The sequence below is a fragment of the Haemaphysalis longicornis genome, unplaced genomic scaffold, assembly GCF_048455015.1.
Source record: "Haemaphysalis longicornis isolate Haplotype H1 unplaced genomic scaffold, Haemaphysalis longicornis Haplotype H1 scaffold_3, whole genome shotgun sequence".
Lineage (NCBI taxonomy): Eukaryota > Metazoa > Arthropoda > Arachnida > Ixodida > Ixodidae > Haemaphysalis > Haemaphysalis longicornis.
Window position 1 is genome coordinate 4,373,489 of NW_027526335.1, and position 26,441 is coordinate 4,399,929.

Sequence of the window (26,441 nt, forward strand, 5' to 3'; positions counted from 1 at the left end):
CATTGCCTAACTCAAATAAAATAGAGCGCTAGAAAAATCAAAGTAAGCAACGACACCATCCTGATTGAGCTCAACTGTGCCGACAGGGACATCCCTAGTGGCCCAGTTTATTTCGTGTTGACACGCTTCCCCGAAAGAAGGGAGCTTCACGCTAGCCTGTCCGAATCCTGCTGTGGTATTACCGCACTGACGCGGGATTATCTTCTCACAGAGGCTTCCTTAGGCCGCCTAATTTACTCAGCACGCCTCCACACCCATTGTAGAATCGATATTTCTGGTATTCCACAGGGCAACTGGAGTAGACTGTAACCTGTGGGGTGACATAACTTAGCAGTGAACATCATGTGTGTATGTGTGTGTGATTGACGAGGATTATTATGGGGTTGAACGCACTGAAGCTGCAAAGATTATGAGGCGCGCCGTAGTGGAGAGCTCCAAATTAATTTTGACAACCTGAGGATCTTTAACGTGCGCCGAAATTTCCAACACACGGTTGTGTTTTGTTTTTCGCCTCCATCAGGAAAGCGGCTGCCGTAGCCTGGAATCCAACCCGCGTCCTTGGCCTTAGCAGCAGAACGCCTTAGCAGAACTGACCCACCACGGCGGGTCATATGTATGTATGTATGTATGTATGTATGTATGTATGTATGTATGTATGTATGTATGTATGTATGTATGTATGTATGTATGTATGTATGTATGTATGTATGTACAGGGTGTTACGACGATTATTGGAACAATTTAAAATATTTTCCCGAGAGAACCGCTGCTAGGTTCGCCCTCAAACTTAAAGGGACACTAAAGTGAATTTGTCAAGCTGTCGTTTTTGCTTGCACTGCGTAGACTGGCTCAAATTAGCACACTTTTCATCGTTTATCCGGTTGACAAGTAGGTAATTATTTTACAAAGCGGGAAAAAAGAAAAACTACCATGCGCGGTTTGCGGCGGCTGCACCAACTAAAGGCTGTGACGACGGGAGGAAACGCACCGTGATTGGACGGTATCCAAGGTTAGCATTCAAACAAGTTTCGGTTACGGTTCTGTAAAACAACATTTGTGATATCCGACGGCATCGTTTAATGGGCATTCTCGATATCTCAGTTATCGTCGAACTGCGCTTCTGCCATGTTGTCGGCTGTAAAATCCATAAGATAAGCCTCCCAGGACGGCTTCGAATCGTACCAATCACTAGCCGAGGCCTACGCAGTGGATGAACGCCGTCCGCGTCCCCGCAGACGCTCAAATGCCATGCGCTTTTCCCCATATTTGGAGCTTGCCTCACTCATGCCTGTATCGTAAAAAGCGTGTTCGCCCCAGGCCAAGGGTCTGTTGATTCTGTCCTGTGCCCACGGCCCGCAAGCCGTCGGTGCTTATGGCAACAGCACGCCAACTAGAACTCACTAGCGCGTCAGTGTCAGCCTGCGCGCGTTCTGTGAACTAGTTCGTGGAGCAGTGAACGTTATGGCCCAAAAAAGGAGAACTCAGTATAGAAAACATCGGCCGAAAACGGAAAAGTCAACTTATAAAAAAACACGAAATGAACCCTCCGTGATTCGAACTCGTGACTTGCAAAACACTTGCAATAACATACCTAGCGCTCCACACCACTCGGCCACGGGCTTTTTTTTGTATTTATTGCCTGTTTTTGACAATTCACAACAGATTACATCTCAACATTGCAAATATGTACACATACAAGAGGTGGAGTTGCCAGCCACTACAGGGCTGACTTTGTCCATTTAAAATGCCCTCATATCGATTCGTTGCTCTATTTGCGGCAGCCAATCAGGTAGTTCTTGGTGGAACTTAATAACTTCAACAAATCACACAATGCTCTCTTTGAAATACTCCCTTGCACATCGCGCATCAACATCATTGTACAACCTTGCTGTACGAGAGCGCCACATATAAGGTATATAATAAGGTATTGATAAGGTATATAATATAATATATAAATATAATATATATAATATATATACATAAGGTACCGTATATAATATATAAGATATATAATATATAACCAGTTTACACTTTTATATAGTTTTAGCATTTCAAGCAGCTTAGGTGACTATTTGTTGTATTGCGCTCGTGCAGTAATCGTCCCCCAAGTTTGCACAACATCTCACTTCTAGCAATTGCATTTCTTAGACGGAAAAGCGTTCGCAGATGAGTATATATCATGCTGGTGACCACTGCGCAAAAAAGTTCTTCCTGCACCCTAGTTTTACGCTGTACGGTAAAAGTATCAGTTCATTTTATTTCCTTAGTACCTGTATTGACTTCGCTGACACTTCCTCCGCCTTCAAGTGGCCTTAGATTTTCCTACTAGCGTACCAGTCATCGAAGCGTCGCCTGTGCGCTTTTGCAGCGCTTGTGTGGAGCGACCTTGATCTGTATCTAGATACAGTGTACAAACTAACAAAGTAAAGAAAGGCACATTCTTCCATTCACAAACGTGTCGTGGCTTCGTTTCAACTGAGCGAACGAATTGCGACGACCCGTCGGCGGCCGGCGGACTAAACGCTGGGCCGAGTGATTCTGCCGGATGGTCTGTGCGTCGTGCAGTAGCGCAGCCAATTGCCAGCTCATCTCCTCCAGACGTCACACGAAAACGCCACAAAAAATGGGCGAGGGTGCAGAGAGGAAGACAGCATTTTCGAATTGATTTTTCTACTAAATAAATTCGCGTAAACGCGCTCAGAGTGGTCGAAAAAGGGCCTAGGGACTCCGGACTACAATTAGCGGTCGTAATCCCGCAATGTTTACAAATCACTTCAGTGTCCCTTTAACACAAAGATCGCATTTTAGGGTCTGTTTTGTTTGACACTGGGAACAACGGCGGTACTTATCTGTTTATTCTGAAAATAAGTAAAAGCGATTTTCGCCTATGGGAAAATGGCGGCCGATTTGGGCGCTAGCTGATCTTGGAATGATGGCGCCACCTGGGGTATGCAGACCGAAACGGAGGATGGGGATTCATGGTAGGAAGGAACTAATTGAGGTAGCAGACGATCAGAAAATCTCTTCCGTCCCTTGTTAACGATGGTCACAAACCGAGTTATTGAGTAACTCTGATCACAAATAGTTGCATAACAGCTGATACCAATGCATAATAAAATATTCCCTGGGTTAATCGTTTTCAAAAAACGTTGGATTTGTTTACTCACTCGCTTTCGCATGTTCTGATCGCTGCTACCTCATTTGGCTCTTGCCTACCATGTAAGGAGCCAAATGAGGTAGCAGACGATCAGAAAACCTGCTTTCACATATTCTGATCGTCTGCTACCCCATTTGGATCCTTCCTGCTGTGGAAGGAGCGTGAATCCCCATCGTCCGTTTCGCTCTGCATACCCAAGTTGGTGCCGTCGTTCCAAGATCAGATTGCACTTGCTCACACGTCCAAATCGGCCGCCAATTCCCATAGGCGAAAATCACTTTTATTTATTTTCAGAATTATCATGTAATTACCGTCGTTGTTCCCCGTGTCAAACTAAATAAACTACAAAATGTGACCTTCGTGTGAACTTTGACCGCGAAACGAATAGCAATTCGCTCAGAAAGAGGACGCAACCCGGTGTGGACTAAATTTGAAAGATCTTTTCGTTAAAATAAACAAGGTGGTATTTTATCTTCGCGGCCGCTTTAAGTTGGCCACTAGTGTAAGCTAACCAAAAAACTTTTGATATTGGGCGTTAAGCCGTCGTTGACCCCAGTAAGCTGAATCTCAGATACACCAGACTAGAGGCTCAAAAAGCAGGAAGGTCACGTCAGAGAAGAAGAAATTCTACGCGAATAACATTATTTAATGGTTTCTTAGCCCTTTTGGAAGCTTCCAATACAAAAAAAGCACTCAGAAACGTGGGACCTTCATCTTAAGCCTCGTAGAAATCCTGACGTTTATCGTGAAATACGCTGAATGCTCGGGTCATGATTCCTTTCGACGGCTCCGCTTCATTCGAGTTTACTGCACTGAACTCGGGTAAAAGTAGGTTTTAAGCGCAGACATTATGTTTTCAACAGGGCATAAAACTGAAGAAGACCCAAGGAAGGCCAAGTTTACGCGACGCGTGAAATGTTTTACGCTAAAAAAGAGATAAATTAACTGTAAAAAAAGTAACGGCAGAGACGGAAAATATTTTAAGGGGAAAGTCGAATATTAAAATCAGGGCATGAGCATAAATTCGGCGCCACGCGGCCGCGTACAAGCAACAACGAAACTAAAAAAAAACGCGCTTTGCAGAATACAGATTATCCTGAGAAGGCGAGATTTGTAGGCGGGCCCAAGAAGGCTCCTAGATGATGTTGTGGTGCACATGGGGCCTTCGCTGTTATTGCAGATTATTCATTTGTGAAATATGAGTATGGCGCTCGATGAAAAAGTGAGGTTTATAAACCGAACAGCTAGAGACCTGAAGTTTTCTAACCGACACTCGTCTCTCATTGGCATCGGGAAAAGAAAACAGTAAAATAAAACAAAAAAAATCATCACAGCTTCGCTCGATGCTGTCTCTGCGCCTGCCTGCCCCAATGGGGCAACGTAAGTGGAAAAGGCCTCGTAGATCAAATGGATCGCTCCGCGCTGCCAGCCAGAATGAACTGCGTAAGGCTTCTCTTTCCCTTATGTGTACGTATATATATATAGCGAATCAGCATTGCGAAATGAGGGGCTCAGTGAATTAACACAGAATAAGGGTTGGCAGTCAAGAAAACCTCGGAAAGCAAAAGGGGGAATGCGGTATGTCATAGAAACAGATGAATTTTTTGAGTCACAAAGAAAGTGGTGAAAAAATGCCCGCCGGGTGGGATCCGAACCCATGATCTCCAGAATACCAGTCTGGTGCGATAACCACTACGCTACCGGCGGGGCTGTTTCCCCACCACTTTTTTGGGTATTTATGTCAAGGTATTTTTTTGTTTCCTGCACTTTGGGGCGGTAGCCAGCGCCACTCGGACTACTCGGGGTGAAGGGGAACTTCTTTTTAACCCCCGGGCCGTGACTCGAGTGTCTACGACATGTCGAGAGTGGTCGACTAGCGTTGAACCCTCTTAAGCTATCTTTGGCACCAAGACTGCCAGAACAGAGGCCCTCGCTATGCATGTAGCGAATCAGAATTTGGAAATGAGGGGCTCGGTGAATTAAGACAGAATAAGGGTTGGCAGTCAAGAAAACCTCTGAACGCAAAGGGGGGAATGGGGTAGGTCATAAAAAGAGATGAAGATTTTTTTGAGTCAGAAAGAAAATCACACTATTCGAAGCTAGTTCGGCTTTGGTTCAAAGGCAAATAATGCTTTTTTTTTGTTTTGAAATAAATACTCACAAATGTCATTTATCTCTTGTGTTCCAGGTGGTGTAAATGATCGTTAAGAGGGACCGCCTACAAGGTCATCTGAAGCAGTTCAGCAAGGAAGGTGCTGCCGCACAGGCGAAGCAGCAAAAACTACTTGCCATATTTCCTAGCCTGGCAACTGACGACCGCACATGTCGTTCACGTGACTGCTTCCCTAGTCTCGGACTACTGCTTCTGGTTGTCGTATATACATAAACATATGCAGTGAAAAGGGCTACTAGTATTCATGTTCGCATGCATAACTCTTCTGATGGCACCTACGGCTATGCAAACATTGTACCGGAATCGATACTCAAAGAAATCTTGACATCAGTTGTACTGAAAGCGACTAGTTGTGACTGTTCGAGAGCTGGAGCTCGTGTCTTTTTCAGACATAAGTGCTCAGCAGAAGTTTGTTTCCACACAGATTTTTTCCCCACAAATTACGTGTACCTGCTGACCTGTTTGTTTTAAGAATGTGCTTAGACAAGCTCAACGGGTCCCGTTGGCCCATCCAGGATTTGCGACGTCACAAATCGGAGTGCGGGAAAGCGTACGGGGCAGCGAAACACGTTTTTTACGCTTTTGGCGTTTTGGGCATAATTAATAACCGAGAGGGATATTAGTATTATTGGGTCCGTAATGTCCCGGAACATGCCGACTTTTTGCGACTTTTTAGTATCCCTATAGGGTAACATATACGCTAACAAAGGTGATTGGCCAAAGCCCTCAGTCTTAGTAACCAAAAAGATGAGAAAGGAAAACATAACGACAATAATAAGAACACACGTTTAGAAATTGGGTATGCATGCCTCTATGGATCATAAGCACGGCTTAGGACCGACAGGTTTTTTTTTTTTTTTTGCTACTGATGGCGCAGGAGAGGTTTCATACTTATCTTTGTTATGGCGCTTATTTTAGAACGGCTCTTGTAATTGTCTCTGCATCTTTCGTTTTACATGCTCTAATGAATTTTTTAGTGCGTCAAGATACTGCGTGATCTGCTGGTAGATATCCTGTTTACTGCAAACAACAGACTAATAAATTGGCGCTTTATTCTGTATTTTGCTACAAACCGCTAACATATTTTCAGAATGTCGCATTGAGAGCCATTGAAACGTTTCTTGTACTCTATACGATATGTAATAAATAAACTACGCCGTTCTTCTTTCTTTTGTATGGTCTAGAAGGTTACCGTCATGCGCGTGTAATGAACACCGGAATACTAGTCTCAAGCTATTTCACCTGTACAGCGGGCTCTCTCTGTAAGGCTTTGCTGTACATCAACAAAACATTCTTAAAAGCATGATTACTGTATAAGCCAAAAATGATGCCCCTCAAAAACCTTCTTTCTCTGTTGGGCCACTTTATACAGCAACAAAGCATATATTACTCAAACACACGACAATGAATTAAGTAAAAAACTATAGGGAGTCCGAGACAGGCAGAAAGACTCACAAATTTCTGGGGACACCTCGGTGGCGACGGCTTCCTTCTCCAGTTTCTCCGGTAGTAGACCGAGCTCGGGTAGGATGCCTTGCTGTAGCTGCATGGTACCAGTCGGGCTTGTTTGGCGACTTGCATAAAGATGACGCAGTTGGCTTGAAGTAAAAAAAAAGCTTTTTGGGGAGAACTTGTGCTCCCCAAACAACTCCAAAAATAGACAGGCGGCGAATAGAATGGCGGGGCGTCTGCTCTGTGGCCATTTATATTTCCGTTCAGGTGTTTCTCGAACCGTCAAATTACATGGAGAACGGTGTAGATAAAATTCGACTATTCTGGGGTAGTGGCGTTCGGCGACACATTCTCCCTATCAAATGAGATTACCCGTGCGGCATAAGAAAAAAAGAAAGACTGGAACAATCCCGTCACTTGGTACACAGATAACACAGCCCGGCGAAGCCCGGCGGTGAAAGCGAAAACATAAACAAATACAGGGTGATCAAAGTAAAGTGGACAGGTTTTTTAAAAACTATGCGCTTAGATATACGTGAACAATACCTCTACAGTGGGGTTATGCGCCGAGGCGGACAGAGGATGAAGTGGTAATTATTGATGTCGGTGGCTTAATTAACTAAAATTTAATAATTACCTTTTTAGTTACTGCAGTAAGCAGGCATGCTTGTATTGAAACGATAGACGCAATGGTGTTTCTACGCAGTTTCATTTCACAGAATTCTTCTAGCGCATCCGTACTCCGAGATATCGAACGGCAAAGTTTAATTGCCCTTTGCATGATTACGCATGCTAGACAGCGACGACCGGCGCAAATCTTCTTCATTTTGTGACGTGCCTGATGTGCACGGTGTTTAGATTGAAAATGGAGTGGAGGCATAGGCAAAAGTGATAAGTGGCACCTTTTAAGTCTTTGCTGGCGTTATCGCCATCTGCACTAGGCGGTACCGCTATCGAAGCACAAAACAAAAGGGAGGAGCTTTGCGTAAGTCGTCACGACCTAGCATGCGTAATCATGCGGACGGCAGTCAAACTTCGTAGTTCGATATCTCGGAGTACGGATGCGTTAGAAGAATTTTGAGAAATAAAACTGCGTAGAAACACAATTGCATCTAACTTTTCAGTACAAACATGTCTGCTTACTGCAGCCAATAAAAAGTTAATTATTACATTTTAGTTAAGCCACCGACATCAATAATTATCACCTAATTCTGTGTCCCCCTGGACGCGTAACTTCACTGCAGAGGCGGTCTTCACGTAAAGCTCAGCTACTAATTTCAAAAAGAAAAAAAACTTTCGACCTATTTTTGGTCACCCTGTATTACACGATATCAGCCCAAGTGGCGACACTTGTGAGGGTGTGAATGTGTCTATAGTGATTCTCAGCAAGGCGCAATTGGCGCCAAGCTTCTCCAAAGGTGTTAGCACGATGCGATGGAAAAGCATGAGGTTATTGCTGAGACATCCTGCAACATAAGGTACATCTAATAAGGCCGACAATGCTGGTAAGGTCACATGGAGTTGACTTTGAAGGCGAAGGCGTAGTCACTGGGGCCAGGAATACGCGGATACGGTAAAGCAACAGGAGTTGTAGGGCTACACAATTCGCACGTGCAAACGTATCTAGAAGCGGGTGGGTTCAACCTTGAGAGATTGCTTATAGATTTCAACTAGCAGCAACCTCCCAACAAGACGTAATTTCTTAGTATCTGTAGCCATCGAGCTATGACTCCTCTCTTCCAGTTATGATTGGACTGAGAAACACTGCTCTTTAGTACCAGAGCAGCACGATTCCGCTCATGGTATTACAATTTAGCGGCTGCACCTCCAAAATGCGTATATTCGTTGGCGGCACAATTTGCGTCTAATTACAAGAACATCCAAAAAGTATGGTATCGCGCCTTCCTTATCCTGGCTCTGGTCACTGCAATATGTCGAATTGCCTATGGCTTGCCATCTGTTCTTTCCCATATATGACGTTCTCCTTAGTCACACGAGTGACCCGCTGTTCCACACCGTGCCACCATACGTTACATAACGGGCCTGCCACTGCACTGCTTATCAGAACCAATCTCGTCGCAATGGCTGCACGGCTGCAATTTTCTCTATCCTCGTCATCGTAGAAGATATTTGATCGCGTCATTAACAGCGCCTTGGTGACGCGAACAAATTCTCTCTGGGGCACGTTCCTCAACAATGACCCCTTTGCCACACGGAAGTCCACGATGTGCCGCCTGCACGTCGACTATGCTACAGCCACCACTCGGCTCTTTTCGCCTATGCACGATTACGTGATGCCCCCATATAGTGCGGGAATAGTACTTCGCCCAACTGGCCTAGCACAAGGACTTAGAGGAGTTAGTCATTTTCGCAGGTGCATCTTTAGCAGCGTAACTGTAGCAGATACCCGAACTTGACCAGAGTATCCCACCCTCAGTGTGTATGGGCCAATCCCTAACACATACGACCTCGCTTATAATGTTAGTCTATTTCGCATAATTGGAGCAGTCCAGCAAGTTCCGGTCTTTCGGCAAACTGAACATTATTATTAACGGAACATTCCGCGTTCCTAAGTCTCTCTCCAGAAATAAACAAGGCACACTCATAACACAACTTGCAACCGAATTATAGAAGAATTAAATCCTTGCGTGGGGATCGCATAATTGCATGTGTCTGGCTTCGACACCTGTCCACACAGCTGGGGCTACCGAAAAGCGCAAGCACACAGCACTGGTCGGGAGTGCCTTATTTCAACTCTTCTTCTGAGTACCGTGTCCGCTGACAGCCACACCTCACCCACCCCTTTAAGGTGGTGCAGCCAACAAACGCTGTAACTGCGGCAAGAACAGCCAACATCAGTACCAACAAGATATCCCCGCCGAAGCTTTCTTCCTCAATCGATGTCTCTTTCGTGCCAACGTTGACGTCTTTGCAAACGGTGCATGCACAGATGTAGCCGACCGCCCGGACTTCGCTGGCAAAAGGTACAATGCCGCCACGTCTCTTACTTCCGCGCCAACATGCAATGTCTGTGATACTATTACTACCCTTCAAAGTTTGTTTTGCGTGGCACCCTCAGGTCCGACATTCGCAAGAGTCCGAGCACAGTTGATAGCCTACTTCCTACCATCACTGGCGAATACGGCTTACCCGGGGATTCGCACCGGAATGGAAATATTCCGACGTAGTCAATTCCGAAACAAGGAAAACCACCAGGAATTGATCCTCTCCGACCCATATCTCTTACGTCAGGCTTGGGGAAGGAGTTTGAAAGAAGTGCCAGGAACAGACTAGTCAACTGTCTAGAGGATAACGATATGATAGCGCCTACCATGATGGACTTTAGGACCGGGCTTTCTACACAAGACGCTTTCCTAATACTCAGAGAGGAGGTGCTTGAAAACATCCCCAAGGGAGGCGAACACCTTGTTCTAGTCTTAGACCTGACAGGTGCCTTCGACCATGTCTCACACCAGGCCATCTTGGAGACAAATAATGAACTGCACTGTAGGGAACGAGCATACAATTATGTGAAAGCCTTCCTATCGAATCGCACCGCGTGCATAGGAATAGGAGAGATTTGATCCAATTTCTTTCACATGCCCAAAAAAGGGACACCACAGGGCTCAGTAATCGCATCCCTGCTCTTTAACATTACCGTGATCAAAATCGCAAAAAAATCTGCAAAGCATTCCCGGCATAGGCTTTACTCTTTACGCCGATGATATAACAATCTGAGCTACCAAAGGATCGCTGGCTGAAAAAGAACAGGCACTTTGAGAGGCTACAAACTCGGTGGAAAAACTGGCTGAACACAATGCGCGCCAGAAAAGTACGAGAGTACACGCGAGAAAAGTACGAGAAAAGTACACGCATTATCCGAATCCTCCGCAGCCGCTATGTAAACCCAGGACAAATAAAAATTAAGCTTGGAGATCACACGATACCCGAAAAAGATAAAATAAGATTTCTAAGGATATTTACACAAAATAATGGCAAGGCAAAACCTCACCATAGAAAACATAAAGAAGTCAACTATGAAAATTGCAAGAATAGTGAGAAGAATGATTAAAAACCGTGCTGGCCTCAAGGAGGAAGAGACTCTGCGCATTATACGGGCCTTGGTTGTCAGCCGTCTGGCGTATAGCCTGAAAGGCGTTTTGAGCACACTAAATGAATTAGCGCTATCGTTAGATTGGGTCGTCAACGTCAGCTGTGCCAAGTATTACTCTTTTACGTGCCGCGGAAAGCTCACCCCTTTGTTGCAAAGTTTGTCGCCCTTTTCTCACCCTTCCCTGCGTGTTTTTGGATGCCGCCTACTTCACATGTCTACGTCATCGATTCCCAGATGTTCGTCATGAGGTAAACATCCTGCTATTGGACGGCTTTTTCACGCACTTCTGGCACAGAGATGTGTCGTCTGTTAAGCGTCGGCTCGCCGGCTGATCTGCCAGCGGAGTGCCGGAGTGCTTGGACATTTTACGACAAACGAAACAAGTGTAAACAAACGCTTAAACGTTTGTATTGAATGACGGCCATTACACGACATCGATATTATCTACGTGAGTACGTACCATAAAGAAAGCGTCGAAGCCCTGTGGCACTTCTTCCGTGCAATCGCAGAGAACGCCCTGAGCAGAATGCCCGGGTTTAACGCATACATTTTATTCAACTTCAAAACAATCCAGAGATGTGTTTCGAACGAACACAACGTCACAACATGCGTTGAAAGTCTGAACCGCGAATGACAGACGATCAGTTGCTTTCTCCTGCCCGTCGTAAATTCGGCACTCACCTCGCGCCCGGTTTGCGGGGACGAACAGCAAGTCACTTAACTCTGGCGCGCAAGCCTAGAAGGCTTTTAGCCAGGCACACTGCACATACCCCATGCGAGGTTGAGTCGTACATCGCTCGAGAAAGATAATCTAGACCATGGGAACACTATCCACCCGCAGAAGTACAACGTCGCATTTCATCGCGAAACGAACGCGTCCACAACACAGGAGGCGATGCACACACACACAGCTTCGATCGCTGCCTTGGCTTAGCTGCAAGCTTCGTTCGGACACTCAGCGATGTTACCACGATACAGAGCTGCGTGAGGCCGACGTCCTAACCACTTGACGTATTTAAAAACAGAGGGGCAAAGAACTTGGTTCATCAGAAGCAAAACATTTTTCTTCCATCTCGCGCTACTTGCCGCCATGTTGCGGCCTCACGTACGCACGCTATTTTTCTGCTAATATAGAGTTTTAGTACAGCGTTTGTTGCCTTTGCATACGCTAAACGCTAAATTTTTACGTCCCCCTTCGTAAACACCGTGAGGGGAGTTTTAGTAGAGCGTCTCATCAGTTTTGCGTAGCGACACGCTAATGCATACGGCGCCATCTGTCGAATGCTTTGCGAAACGACTCGCCGGCTGATCTGCTAGCGGAGTGCCGGAGTGCTTGGACATTTTACGACCATCCAAAAAAGTGCAAAGAAACGCTTTCCCGTCAGTGTTGAATGCAACACATGGGTGCAGCTTGTCAGAACACGGGTGCTCGCTGCTCGAGTGGAGCGCTGGTTTGCTCTACGCCTTCCCGTTCATCGCCACTGATAAAGCGATCCGATCTGGTGCGTTTTGTGCACGGGTTCTGTGTCGGTTTAAAATGTCTTTTTCACATGCCGCCGGTAGGAATTACCACCGCCGCAAAATAAGACCCGGCACCAGCGGGGCCACATCTGAGAGGACTTTTTCGATAAACAGTGCGCGGTGCATCAAAAGGAACGAGCGCACGATCCTTCCCCGTGCGGCTGCGAGTTCGCCGCCGATAGCAACTGCAGCAACGTACACCGCAAAAGAGCAAGGCCAGGCCGCACACATGCGGCCAGGTCTTTCGTTCACTTTTCCAGCCTTGAGCAGAGTGCGGGATCCATGGTGTCAACAAATTTGACAAAGCCAAAAGAGCTTTCCCGTAGCAGACGGCAGTCTGAGGAGTGCGATAGCGGAAGTACGTCATCGCTGAGGAGTGCAGCATCATGGGAGGGAAGGCTTTCGCGCCGTCAACAACGAAGAAAAAGTTGAAAGGAGGAGGAAATACGGTGCGACGATAATGCGCGGTTTTTGATTTACGATTTCTCAGCTAATACTCATCGCTTTAACAAAATTCTTGCAGGACGAGATTGCTAATACATTGCTTGATTTGGTGACATGTACATCCATGCATCGGCGGAAGGTATTTCAGAACCCCTTTAACAGACAGGAGACCGATCAAACCAAAGTCAAACTCCACATGGCTTACAAAGTGGCCCTCGGTCTCCCAAATTATACAGCAAATGAAAAGCTTACAAGCTTGGGTGTATCCAACACCTGCTAAGAAATCAGAGAGGCACTCCTCATCTCGCAAAAGCAACGCCTGTAAAAAAGGCAAAAGCTGCCAGGGCTATCCTTCCAAGAGTGGGTTCCCCCGCGAACGTACACGCGATTATTGACAAAGTGGACATGAGCAGACAAGTACGAACACGACTGAAAGTGCCTCCCTCCCCCCCCCCACCCCCCCCTGGAAACCTGCACAAAGAGAGAAGAAGAGAACGGGTAGCCTTCCTACGGAAACAACTTGAACACGCAAAAAATGTCATCTACACCGACGCCGCCTTCTACAACGGGAACAATGCCTCCCTCGTTATACTCGTTCACGAAGGACCCATCAAAGATTGCCTCACGCTAACACACACCACTGCCGACGAAGCCGAAACTGGTGTTCTCGTTCTGGCAACAAGGTAATGGCAGCACAAGAAAGAAAGTATCCAAACAGTCACATATTCCAAAAAGGCTATCCAAAATGTTATAAATGGAAGAATTCACAAACGTTTTCAAAAACTAGAGCCAAAAACACCGAATCAGTTCCACCGCATTGTCTGGACTGAGACTCCAGGACACGGGGAGCTAGAGGGAAACGAGAGGGACGACCAGGCTGCGCGCGGCTTGCAGTCCTAGGCTTCTGCATCTCCTCCCAAGCGGCACTGGAGAATGCCTCACCGCCAAAAGACATTAATGAGCCTTTTTGCCAACCCGGACAAGAACCTTTCTTGCGCGGAAGCTCGAACACGGAGGGCAAATCTAGACAACTACTTGCCCTAACAAATGCCGGCTATCCAAAATGTTCCCTCACACACACACGGACGTATGCAGTAAATGCGGAACCTCTTCCAACTTATTTTAGGCAACATGGGCCTGCCCCATCATCTGGCCTTCAGGAAACACCAGAAACACGGTCGCGCTATGGGAGGCAGTTCTGGCCAGCTCCGACCTCGGGATTCAGAAGAACTTAATTCTTCGAGTGCTGAGAGGAGCAGAAGAGTCGGTGGCCAGGAAGGAGGGCACCACCCCTAGGACAATCGCGACAGCCCCTTTTTTTCTCCTAAGAAACGTTTCTCTCTCTCTTTCTCCCTCTTGTGCCATAAAATACCCTTCTCGAGCGCATGATGACCTGTCCATTAAGCAGGAATATATTTAAAGGGCTGGTGCAGCGCTTTTCAAAAACATTTTGTTGGGGGCATTACATTATGGTTTTCCTGACGCTGAATTAGAAAAACATGTTTATTTTGTGTGTAAATACACCCAAACCATCTTTTTCCGTCAAAACAAACGGCCCTTGCCCGGGGGCGCTGTGAGAGCCCTGGCTGCCTTTCGCGATTGGCTGGCGGCAGATGACGTCATATTCGGAAGTGCCGGCGCTGCGGGGACCACTCGGCCTGAAGATGTCATTCTGTTCTCATTCAAATACGGGCCAGAAGGTCCTCTGGTGAATGGAGAGCTCACATAATCTTTTCTTAGAATAGGAGAGCCTGAGGGAAGTATAAACGCAACAGGTTCGCTCGCGGCGAGCTTTAGAAAGGGGTTCTCCCCCGACGACTCATGGCCGACTTGTTTTTCGGGTGCAGGGAAGTTGCGCAGATATTGATTCGCCGCTTTCAGTCCCAGCGCTAGTCCCAATTCCTAGCACAATTTTTCAACCAACCATGATCCCCATCCTCGAATGTGGAACTTTGTTTTTACATTTGGACAGGCGGCGACAAGCTCTGTACAGCGGCCTGCGATGCGCACAGGCAATGCGGTCGCCGCCTGTCGCCGCGTCGCGCAGAGGTGCTGGTGCCGGGTCGCTGCTCGGCCGGTCAGCGGAACGTGGCACTGCTGCACATACGCATTTTTTAGAATAGGGGAGCCAAACGTTGGTCGCCCCCCAAAAGGTAGAGGAACCCAAGCGCAGCACGCTGGTCCCCGACAAGCTTTAGAACGCCTTCCCCAACAGCTCCAGCCGGCTCAGGTTGCACGGATCGCCGCTGATGTTGGGAACTTTAGGCTTAGCCCCAAGGGAGATCGCTGCTATCTCTACAATTGCGAATGACTATCCTTAACACAGTTTTCCACCACACCATCATCCCCTTTCTCGCATGTGGAACCTTATTCCTACGTTAATAGTCATTCTAGCGATCGGTGCTGTGCTCATTCTTGCGCGCAGGTAACGCCATCCATCGGCCTCTCGCCGCATCTCGTGCCCGGGCAGGTTCGTTTGCTGCCGTCGACGAGCCTCCGCGACCAGTCGGCGCTCCGCATCGCGATACAAATTCGATCACCTCTTTCGAAATCACCTTGCATGACGATCCCTAGCACAATTTTTCACCACACTTATCCCCTTTTGCACGTTTACCTTGCTTTTCGCGGCAGCCTTGATTCTGGACGGCAGCGAAGACCGGCCGCTGCCGCGGCATGTGTGGTGCGAGCCGTTTCGTGCGTCGTAGGGGCATGCACGACCGGCGAGTGTGCGGAGCGCTTCCGCGCGCAGAAAACCCTTTATGCTTTCAGCTTGCTTGATTTCTTCTTAAAGTCTAGCAATTCAGCTAAGCTGTCGTCACAGCCAACAACGTTGATCGGGAAAACGACCAAGAAGTTCGGGAAGCCCAGGGCGCTGTAGTCCCACAAATTTTCTAATTCCCTCATAATCATGGATCAGGAACTTGGGGTACCTCCGTATTTGTTTGAGCCCGTCGCTTCGCGTATGAAGCACAGAGCACCCGACGACACGGCTGGCCCCGCGACTGCTCGTGAAGGCAATGTAGTAGCCAGGGGCGCTCGGGTAGGAAATCTCTGGTATCTAGGAGTCGCTTTAGGGAATCACACAGTAGCATTACGGTTAAAAATCGACACGGAAGCAACTCTAGACAATGATGATTAACAAAGTGCAGATTACACGCCTGCTTAATTCAGAACTTCGCCCATTAAATTGGGACACAGCGAAGCGGCGGCGCACGTCGCTGGCCGTCTTCCGAATATGACGCTACTTCCGGTCGATGCCTCAGTTTCTCACTCTTCCGGCGATGGGCGGGGCAGTGGGCGGGGCGCAGGGTCAACTTTAACGACGAATACCGCTGTCCACAAGCTGAAAATGACGAAAAAAAACTTTACAGGCATAAACCGACCAATGTAATAATTGAAAAAAGTAGAGTTTTGCCAGGTTTTAAAAGCGCTTCAGTAGCCCTTTAAAGCACAGTAGCGCGGTTTGACATCCTTGGTAGACCGAGCAAACGGACCAACAATAAATGCTTAATGTTTGACATCAGTCTTTTATTGAGACCTTAATCTCCCCTTCCCTTATCTTCTCACAATTACAAAGAGACCGAGGCCTATTTCTTAACGAAGTCCATCATTCATTCATGTTTGGCAATTGGTGATCGGTAAGGGGCTCTGTTCCTGGGCCTGGGTCACAAATATACTCCAGCCTAGAATTCTTTGTCAGGCTTCGTGAGCGATCGCCGCACAGTCGGAAAATGGGGGGAGCTACCAGAAAATCTGAGCAGCGTTTCACGTATATTCACACCAAACTATAGTACGGCAGCTGCATTTTGCTGATGCGAACCCTGTGCTTTTATGTGTGTCCTTTTCTTGCTGTTTTAGATCTTTAGACGGTGTCCATAAAACGTGCTAAAAAACGATAAGGCGTCGCGTACACGCATTAAGCCACCAGAAATAAGAGGCAAAGTGGCAGTGTTCCCAGAAACATGTTCGCAGTGACGTCACCACTGCGTACCGCTGAAGCCTAGCAAACGGATTCCACCCGAAAGGAAGTACGTAACGAAAAATAAGCGCCAACCGGAACGCGAGCCTCAAAAGCTTTTCGCCTGGAACGAGCACACTGGATTCCCCTGGGGATGATCTTGTTACGGTGTCTGCAGGAGCTGCGATAAAACGGGGACGCTGCCTGCCGGCGTCTCTCCGGACTCCCATCAAACGTTTGTCATGAAAAACACAAGCTTGCAAAGGGCTCGCATGTCCCAGCATTTCTATCGTAACCGCTCGTCTTTCTCTACTTTTTTCTGTCGCGCTTTTTTTAACCGGCAACCGGCCCTGCGCCGTTTTCACCCTTCATTTCTCTTCACTTCCGCGGCTCAGGTTGTGGGGCCACTGCTGTGTCGCTGAGCTGTAACCAGAAAGCGCAAGGTTGCAAAAATGAAGAGGTAGCTAACGCGCTTTTTGCGAGAGCCGGCTGATGCTGTTTTCTGCCCATTGCCAAGTTTCAACCTACTGGAGAGCCTCTCCGTGAGATCTCTGCTGTCGTCGCGACAGCAGTGAGGTAAGGCTGTGAAATCATATCAGAAGGATCGGATAAACGGTTTGGAAGCCCTTATGGGAGGTATAGAGAGTTTAAAACAATGTGAGCACACAAAGCCTGGTATACCGAAGACCTCTGTTGGAGTATCGCAGAGCGAGCGTAGAAGGGCCCAGTATTTTGGGGATTACATCGCTCCACGAACTGTTTTCCTCCTTATTTTTTTTTTCTAACGAGCGTGTATTTATGATTTGAAAGGCTGGAAGCAGTACAGAATGCCTAATTACATACTTTCTGTTCTTCTCGTCACCGCCATCCTCCGGAAGGTATAAATGTCCCTGCGTTCTCTTCAGTTGCGCCAACTTAACGCCGGGTAGTCCAAAGGTATGCCACACATTCTTTTTGTCGCAAAGTGTGTTTCTCGCTCATCACTCCACTCGCACGCACGCACGGCTATGAGCGAAAAATTACCAACTTCGGAGTAAGGATTGCGTACAAAAGCTTTGCGGAATAAAGTCTACTGGATATCCTATTCTCGCAAAGTTGCAGCTGACGACGTGCCCAAACTTTTGCTTATGACTCTACGTCCAATCTGTCGGGAAACAACTTCGTGAAACTCAAATCTGCTCTGGGCATTCACCGCATTGCCGTAGTCACGAAAGCAATCATTGAAGCGCCTCGCTAACGCGGCTAAGGACCAACCCGCACTATCGATTCCCGATCTGTATTATTTGCAGAGGCTAGGCGCGAAAACGCCCATCCTAAGAGTGTTCCGGATCGTTAATTACCCAGATGTTGTTTAAATAAATACTCAGCACTTTTCAACGGTTCGTCTCATAGACGAGTTTTAGCCTCGGCTGCGCTGAACAATTTCTTTTTATCTTTGCACCGGTTTTACATCACTATGCGGATGTTCACTAGGGCAGAAGCGGGAAGGGCAAGAAGGGCAGTTGCGTCTACTGAAATCTAAGTTGGTGGCCTGAAAATTTTAACCTCACAGTCAAGGTCGCTGGAGCAGCTAATTGACTCTTCGTATTGTTACAAACTGCTTTAAAGTTTTGAGGAAGAATTTTTTCTCCCTTTCTTTTATTTCCATCTTTAAAAGGCAGCATATTCGTCGCCGGCGCGGTTTGCCACCTTTAAAGGAATTGTTGATGGAGCGGTAAGACTGCACACGCCTGTTCTACTAAATGCTCGAAAAATGGCCGCCGGAGTAGCGAGATGTCTTAGAAAAATAATGGGCTGTGCAGAGAAGTAGCTGCGAGCCAAGGCCGATGTTCTTCCTTTCGCGCTTGAACAAAAACACGTTAAGAACAAAGCAGGCTACGTACGAGAAAGGAAACAGCGATGTGCGCTTACAGACCAGCATACTCTTTCTCTGATTGGAGAGAAGACACCTGTACGTCTACAATTGAACGCAGTTTGAAAAACTGCGCCGTACGGAAGTCGGTGGAATGGTTCTTCACATTACTGAGGAGCCTAAGGAAAAGGAGATCGTGCGTGGACCGGTTGGCCGGGAGAAATACTGGATACGGCAGGGATGTTTAATACGCTCCTAACGTGTGGCAAAAAAGAGTAGATGGCTCAGGAAGACATCTGTCGTGCGAGACATAGACGTGCGCGCACACAAACAAACAAACGAAAACCACAAATCTGGGATAAGTTGCACTGCCTGCGATTTCAGCGTTGTTGTCGAAATTGTACACGAGTAGGCCAAACGATTACATGCATATCGATGGTTGCAGGAAAGTACGCGCATGCTCATATATGCCGATCAGCGTAGTAGGACGAAATTCTTCAACCGTGTGTCCAATCGACAAAGAGGAAATAGGAAAGCCAAAGAATTCAGGAGCGGGAACTGCGCGGCATAAGCAACCATTGAGGGGTGACTACCCGTCAAAACAGTGAAATCATGGCCAGTTATTTTCACCAATTATGGCATACGGGTAACACACACGATCGTGCTAGAGAAAAGCAAAGCGCAGAAGGAAGGCTTGGGGACAAGTTTCGAAAAAGGCGTCGCGGAACACTTGGGGCAAAGCAGCCAAAGGGGAGGGGGGGGGGCTCGTTTTTAGAAACGTTGTTGCTGCTGTTGCTGTTTCTGCTGCTGCTGCTGCTGCTGTTGTTGTTGTTGTTGTTGTTGTTGTTATTGTTGTTGTTGTTGTTGTTGTTGTCGTCGTCCTGGTCGTCGCCCTCGTAGTCGTCGTTGTTGTTGTCGTTTGTTTGTTGTCTGTTGTTTGTTTGTTGTTTGTTGTTGTTGTTGTCGTCGTCGTTGTTGTTTTGTTGTTGTTGTTAAGGAACGATTTTTTTTATTTAAATGGCCACTTCTCGACTGGCTGCAGTTTTCATCATAAAAGCAGAAACGGAGCGGGTTCCAAGTAGGGTACATAATGCGTGAAAACACGGGGCGGGCCAACATTCCAACGTACCCGACAAGCAAAAAAATGTTCTTTTTAACACTTTGTCAGTACAAGACGGCTTCCGCCCGCTGATGTAGTCGCCTGCCGAGCACACACACACACAAAAAACACTCGTGTACAATGAGACATGTAATTAGGCCAAAAAATATCCTCTCACACCTTCAGGTAGGGCGAACACTGGATACGCGAAGAACGAAGCAAAACTGCTGGTGCCAGAGACAGCAGCTGAAGCTAGCTTTATTGTTATCATTCCCCTGGTTTTGGTTTTCTTTGTGCTCTTTGCGCTTCGTGCCGTTAGTGGGCCCATTTCTTCTCCGTGCGCACGCTCGTAGCAGCGCTAAAAACACCGAAGCGAAGACCAAGAGGCTGGGTGAAACACTCGTCCCTCTTGTCTCAAGAGAGGAAAGAAGCTTTCCACCTAATCTTTTCTTCTATTATGCGCACTAGAGTGAGCACTTAACGCAGCCAAAAGCGACCCGCTCTCTTACGCTACCGCCGCCGTTCCGGGTTTTCTTCGCTGGTTCCAGCCCTCCCTGTGAATCGCCATCTCGCTACTGCCTTCCCCTTCCTCCTCTTCCCCATTTTCCGTCCTCTCTTTTTTGTTGTTGTTTGTGGGTGCACCCTTCGGCATTCCAGCGTCGCGTGTGCTTTAGCCGCTCCGTGTCGCTGGAACCTAACGGCCGAGAATTTATAATTTACGATCGAGTGCGGCAGCGGCGTGCCGCCGGTTCCACGGCACGCCGCGGGTCGCCTTCCCTTTCCGCCTTTCCCCGTGTTCCCCCTTTTTCTGTGTTTTTCTACGGCTGCTGTTCCGCGCCACCGTGTTAAACGTAGAAGAGAGCCGTGTTCGTATTTATTGTCCTCAGTTTGGTGAGAGACGAATTTTCGGCGGTTTTTTCTCTTTCATTCGTTCTGCGTCAAAGTTTGTCATTTTTTTTTTTTGAAGGAGTTTATGTAATTATATTTCTTATTTTCTTCTTACGGCACTTTCTTGTGTGTTTCATTGTGGTTTTGGTAGTACTCTCAGTTGTACGACTTGTGTGCAGGACTGAGGTGTCCTCGTAGGATTCCTTGGAAGGTTCCTGGTGCGCCACCTCAGTGTGTGAAAAACGGAAGAAAAGACCGATAAATCTAGTAATAAACACGAAACAGTATACGACGGCGTATCCCGCCGTACATGCAACGACGCCTTTAAGTCAACGTTGCTGAGGAAGCTAATCCATTCGTTTGAAGGGCGATATGTAGCTTGTCAGCATCAGTTTTTACAAATAACGAGTACAAATATGATGAGGAAAGTACGTTGACTGTCATTTACAGACAATTGTTTTGAGCCAGGCAGACACACCATTTAATATACGTATTAAAACAGAAAATGATTTAAGATTTTGGGGTTGGACGCGCCGAAGCTACATTTGGGAATGAGGCGTGCCAAAGATTCTGCGCTGGGACTACAGCACACAAGCACGCTTTGCTCTGTTGTCCCAACGCATATTCTATTTTGTACTCTAATCGCATTCTAGGCCTCGTAATTGGCCATGTTCGCACATCTGGTCACGCTGATTGGTAATTATGGAGCACTGGGTGAAGCCCACCTGTGGCGATTTCTTGGATTGTAACGCTTTCGCATCCACTGCACCAAGAGGGGTGTTTAAAGTTCGTCTTTTAGTGTGCTATGCTTGAAAATATATGTTCGAACTCTTTCACCACCCGCCAAAGTTGACTATGGTGCTTTAATAAAGGCCGAGAATGGGTACTCAAATGTAAGTATTTTATACAACCCTACGAAAAACCATTTTCCAATCTGAATTTCACTAATTCTGATGGTGTGTTTTATTCATTTTGAAGAAACCGGGTGACAGAGCTGAAGCTATCTGTTAAATAACATTTAAATACTGGCCTTTTTTTCGGTTTTTCGTGTTCACCTGAGCAATAGAACGAAAAAAACAACAACAATTTGAACATTTTAAAAAGAAAGCATCTTGAGCAGAGTAACGTGCCGCACAGCTGCGAGAACTTATTCCTTTCAAAAATGCGTGACCCAAGTCCGGCCTCAGTTCCTCTCTTCATTGCAGTCACGTTTCCGAGCCAACATGGCTCTGAATGCACAATGGCATGAATGGCGTTTCAGAATGAGGAGTTTTCCTACCCACACAAACCAAAATCTTCCTCAGTTTTCGCTTTTTTGAGCAAACGGGCTCTCGCTAGAAAATTTTCGTGTTTTGAGAACGAGGATAAAGGTTAAGCATTCGGAGCACGACGACTGCTTGCAGGTACAGTTGAGCCTGCCTGCCTGCTGTGCATATTTGCCGTTTGTATGGGGAAGCAGGCATAGATTATGCTTGCGCTAGATAGATTACAGATGATGATGAGCATTTATGATGCTTACGAGCAAGGCGGCCGTTTTGCTTGAGTCGTGCATTAGGAAATGAACGTGAACACACCCAAAAGAAAAGCACGCTTAAGTATACGAGCCGAAATTTCGAACCGGACGCTCACTCCGAAGAGCGACGTTTGCGATGTTTTTGAATTAACGACGAGTAAAGTGATGCTTCTTTGATTTTTATTATCAATCCGGTGGGAAAACGTTGCGCGGGAAGAACAAAATATTTAAGCGTAATGGAAAACGGAAGCGTCAATACAAGAAAGATCACTCATTTCAGGGTGCAAGTAAAGTGTGGTTCTCCTTCTTTTTGCCACTCTCGCAAAGGAGTGCAGAATGTTTACGCTGCTCTAGGGGGCACGAAGCAAATTTTGCTATTTTTTTTTCTCTCAGGCAAAATTTATGGTTTTCGGTCAGCTATTAGAACTTAGATAGCAAAAATTTTAACGGGTGTCGAATAATTGAAAGCAAGGCGAATGGTTTAGTATTGAATTTAGGGAATCAGCGCATTTTGTCTACATATTGCATTTAGTTAAATGGAACCACGCTATTTCCTGGAGTCTTTCACACCGTTGTATTGTGTCGGTCATTGTTATACACTTTGTGCAGGGTGTTTCCTGCGGCGTGTGCATTTTGGCACCGACCTTACCTTTTCTTTTTTGTGCAACTACGGTCATTGTTGGTCTTTTGCACGAGTTAATTACATTACATGAGCATAAAAAATTGTGCTGCGAGCAACGCTTATTTTCCACACTGCAAAACTTCCTGAGTCCTACGTCCTAGAATTGATCCCCTTCTGAAAAACTTTTTCGTTTTTGCTACTCCTATTTTCTCTCCGCAGTATCTGTAACTCTTTAATCACCTAGTACGCCGAAGATATAATAAACTGTACTTTGTTGTCATTTATTTATGGCTTTGTATAGGCGCGCGTGGTACACTATTTCCAGACCATTATGAATTAGGGGATTTTTTTTACTAGAAAACTCTTAGAATGTAGCAGCAGTAGCCGACGATATATATTCCGCGAAACTGTCTTCAAAATTATCAGGATGACTTCAACGTTGAATGCCATGATCCTTGTTCTCACCATTGCTGAACTATGCGCATTTTGGCATAGTTTCCCCACAAAACTTGGGCGTTAGTTTCGTTTCTCTGCTGAATTGGAAAGTGGAAGCTATAGAGTATTACAATTAGCCTTGTACTGCGTTTTCTTGTAGGTGAGAAAGAGATCCAAGGGCGAGTTATATCTTTGCTAACTTTGGGTGTAACGCAGTTCCGACGATGTTCCTCTGGAGCAAGGTTAATGGCATCTAAAACAAGTGAGCCTGATCGCCAAGCCAGTGCCCTAATGACTTATCAGCTCAACCTGCTGTTTAAACACGGAGCAGGATGCTAATTCTGTGTTGGATTTAAGGAATGCGATGATAAAGTTGACACACACGCCACGAGACACGAAAATTCACCGCATAAGCATTGTTGCCAACCAACTGTCGTTTGTGAATGTAACCGCCACGAAACGCTTAACGCTTCCCGTTTCCGATCCGAAAACGGTCATCTTGTGCATGCGCAGAATAAAACAAATATTTAAGGGCAGAATTATAGTACAAAAGTGCAAAAATATTGGCGGGACAAAAAATGATGAGCAATGACTGGCTTTATGAGTTAGCATCATTCTTAGACTACCCCAGAGCCCCACAACCATGCGACGCGTTGTATCTGCACAAAAATGCACCATTGGCTAAGCTAAGCTATTTAATCGTTACAACAATGTAAACGCCATCTATTATTTACTGAGGAAGAAGAAGACAGAAAATGAAAATAAACTAACGACATCCCAAGGGCCTATTTAATCCATAGCCCTTAACAGAAAAATCAGAAAATGGAAACAGAAAGATTGCAAAGAACCACGAAACGTGTAACAGCACATTAATGCATATCTTGCGAGGTTAAGGCATTTCGTTGCTACAAGAATGTAAATGTGCATTGATGGTAAAAACAACAAGAAACAAAGCGAATTAACAACGACAAATACTCCACCAATTTGGATACTCGTCAAAAAGCCTTTGATAAAATGCCCTTTGATAAGGCCTTTTATAAAGTGCCACATGGAAAGTTATGCTGGACCCAAGTAGAGCGACAGGGCGTCCCGTGGTAACGCTGTCGTTCGCGGCTTACCCCAGAGGCTTCGAAAGCCAAGCGGTTTATATAGTCATAAGCATTCGAAACTCGTGAACCGCTGCCGATTGTCCTACATCTCCCCGTTGTTTAGCGCAAAGAAAACTATAGTTACTTTTCAGGCAAAATATACGTAATTAACTGGCAGCGCCCGGGTTCGTTTAGTTAATAACGCTCATTGGTTTGGTTTTTACGATACTAAGCGAAAAAAAGTGCCAGTGCAACGCCGGCACGTGCGGGAGAAAAAGCACAAAGATAACAGAACTGCCGCTGGCGCAGTTTCAGGCAGGGGGCGCGCGAGCAGTGTGAAGGCGAGAAATTTGAAATGCGTTAGGTTGTAGCAGTGAACGGATAGCGGCGCTACAGCCCATTATGGCGAATCACTCCTGTGCACTTACGAAAGCTTTCACATTTTGGGTAACGGCTTCAATTTTTTCAATTTATGTTAATCATTTAGCTTCTGTCATTCCTGAAAGTGTGGCAGTATGTTTGTTCGCAGATTATTATTTAGCTTTGAATAAATTTCTTCACCGTGTGATCATGTGGAATTAAAACAAGCACTTATCACTTTATTACCTTAAATACCCCCTAAGGGGGTATTACATAAGGGGTACAATATCGACTACTGTTGTCAGAACTGAGGCATGCAGTTAACTACTAAAAAAACTGCTACTATGTATCACCAGGAAACTAAGTCCTAGTCAATTCCACTATACTCTAAGAGGCAGTAACATAAGTAATGTAGACAAATATAAGTACATGGGGGTCACTCTCACAAGCAAGCTAACTTGTTCAACCTCCATATCTGACATTACCACCTCCGCAGTACGTAAGCTATCGTTTCCAAAACGAATACTAGCATCTCCACCATCGCGCACTGAAATTCTAGCCTATAATGCCTGTGTTCGTTTAAAACTTGGGTTTGCTTCCCTTATTTGGGATCCCTATAGCGAGAAAGGTACAGTAAAAGCTCTGTTATTTGAACTCGGTAAATTCGAACTTACGGTTTATTCAAATTGACTCCCTGGTTCCGGCACAGCCCTGTATATTTCGATGGGGGAAGCTCCCGATAAATCGAATGCGTCGGTGTCCAGAACGGTCAATTCCAACTGGGATCCCCCCGGTGTCCATTTGCAAGCGATGCTCATGGAGCCGCGACAGAAGAAACACAAGCCTATTAATGATTACTTTTAATTTTTATTTCATCGACCCTATCATGTAAATAAACGTGTTTTCGAGCATAAACAGCGTCATTATTTCGACATTACGGCTCACTGCTCACATGAATGCATGTCGGTGGCTGTTTCTGGCGTATAATGCAATTAAACGACATTTTTCTACATTGCCAGCTCGAAGAAAGTTCAGTCGTCTTTGTTTGTTTGGTAATGTAAAAAAAAAACGCTATCAGCACGACGTACTCGTCATGGTCATGAACATGCTCGACCCCAATTCTTGCCCGATCACATGCTTTTAAATATAGTTTTTTCCTAGAACTGTGGAAGATTGGAATTCTTCGCCTTGTGACGTCTTTCATTTTAATAGGTTGGTTGGTGACCTGGAACGCCACCTTCTTTCTTAACTTCGTTTCTTCTGCATTGTTGTCTCTTGTTTTTAAATGCAGAGCATTTCAGTAACTCACGATGTCACCCGCGTTGGCGTCCGTAGTCCCCACCGCACCCCTCCCTACTATATAAAAAAAAGAAATACTATTCGGCGCCAGGTTTCGATCCCTCGACCCTGCGGGCGGAACGCAACGTACTAGGAACTCTAACCACTGCGCCACAAAGCCGACACAGAATGCGAGGCTATGAACGCGCCTTATATCGTTGACTCATTCAAATTACTGCTGACGAGCGCTCTCTCGTCAGCAGTTGCCACAAGTGCAACAACATTAACGTAACGCAAACTACTTAACGTCGTGCGCCCCCGGAAATGCTCTGCATTTGATCGTGCCCCTCGCGAGGGGGATGTTTCAATGCGTCTTCCTACTGGCCAGTACACTCGTCGCCATCTGTCGGATGTTGTGCGAACCCTTTGCGGCTGATGGCGCGCGATTTGAAACGACATTTGCATATGATCAAACTGAAAGGCTCTC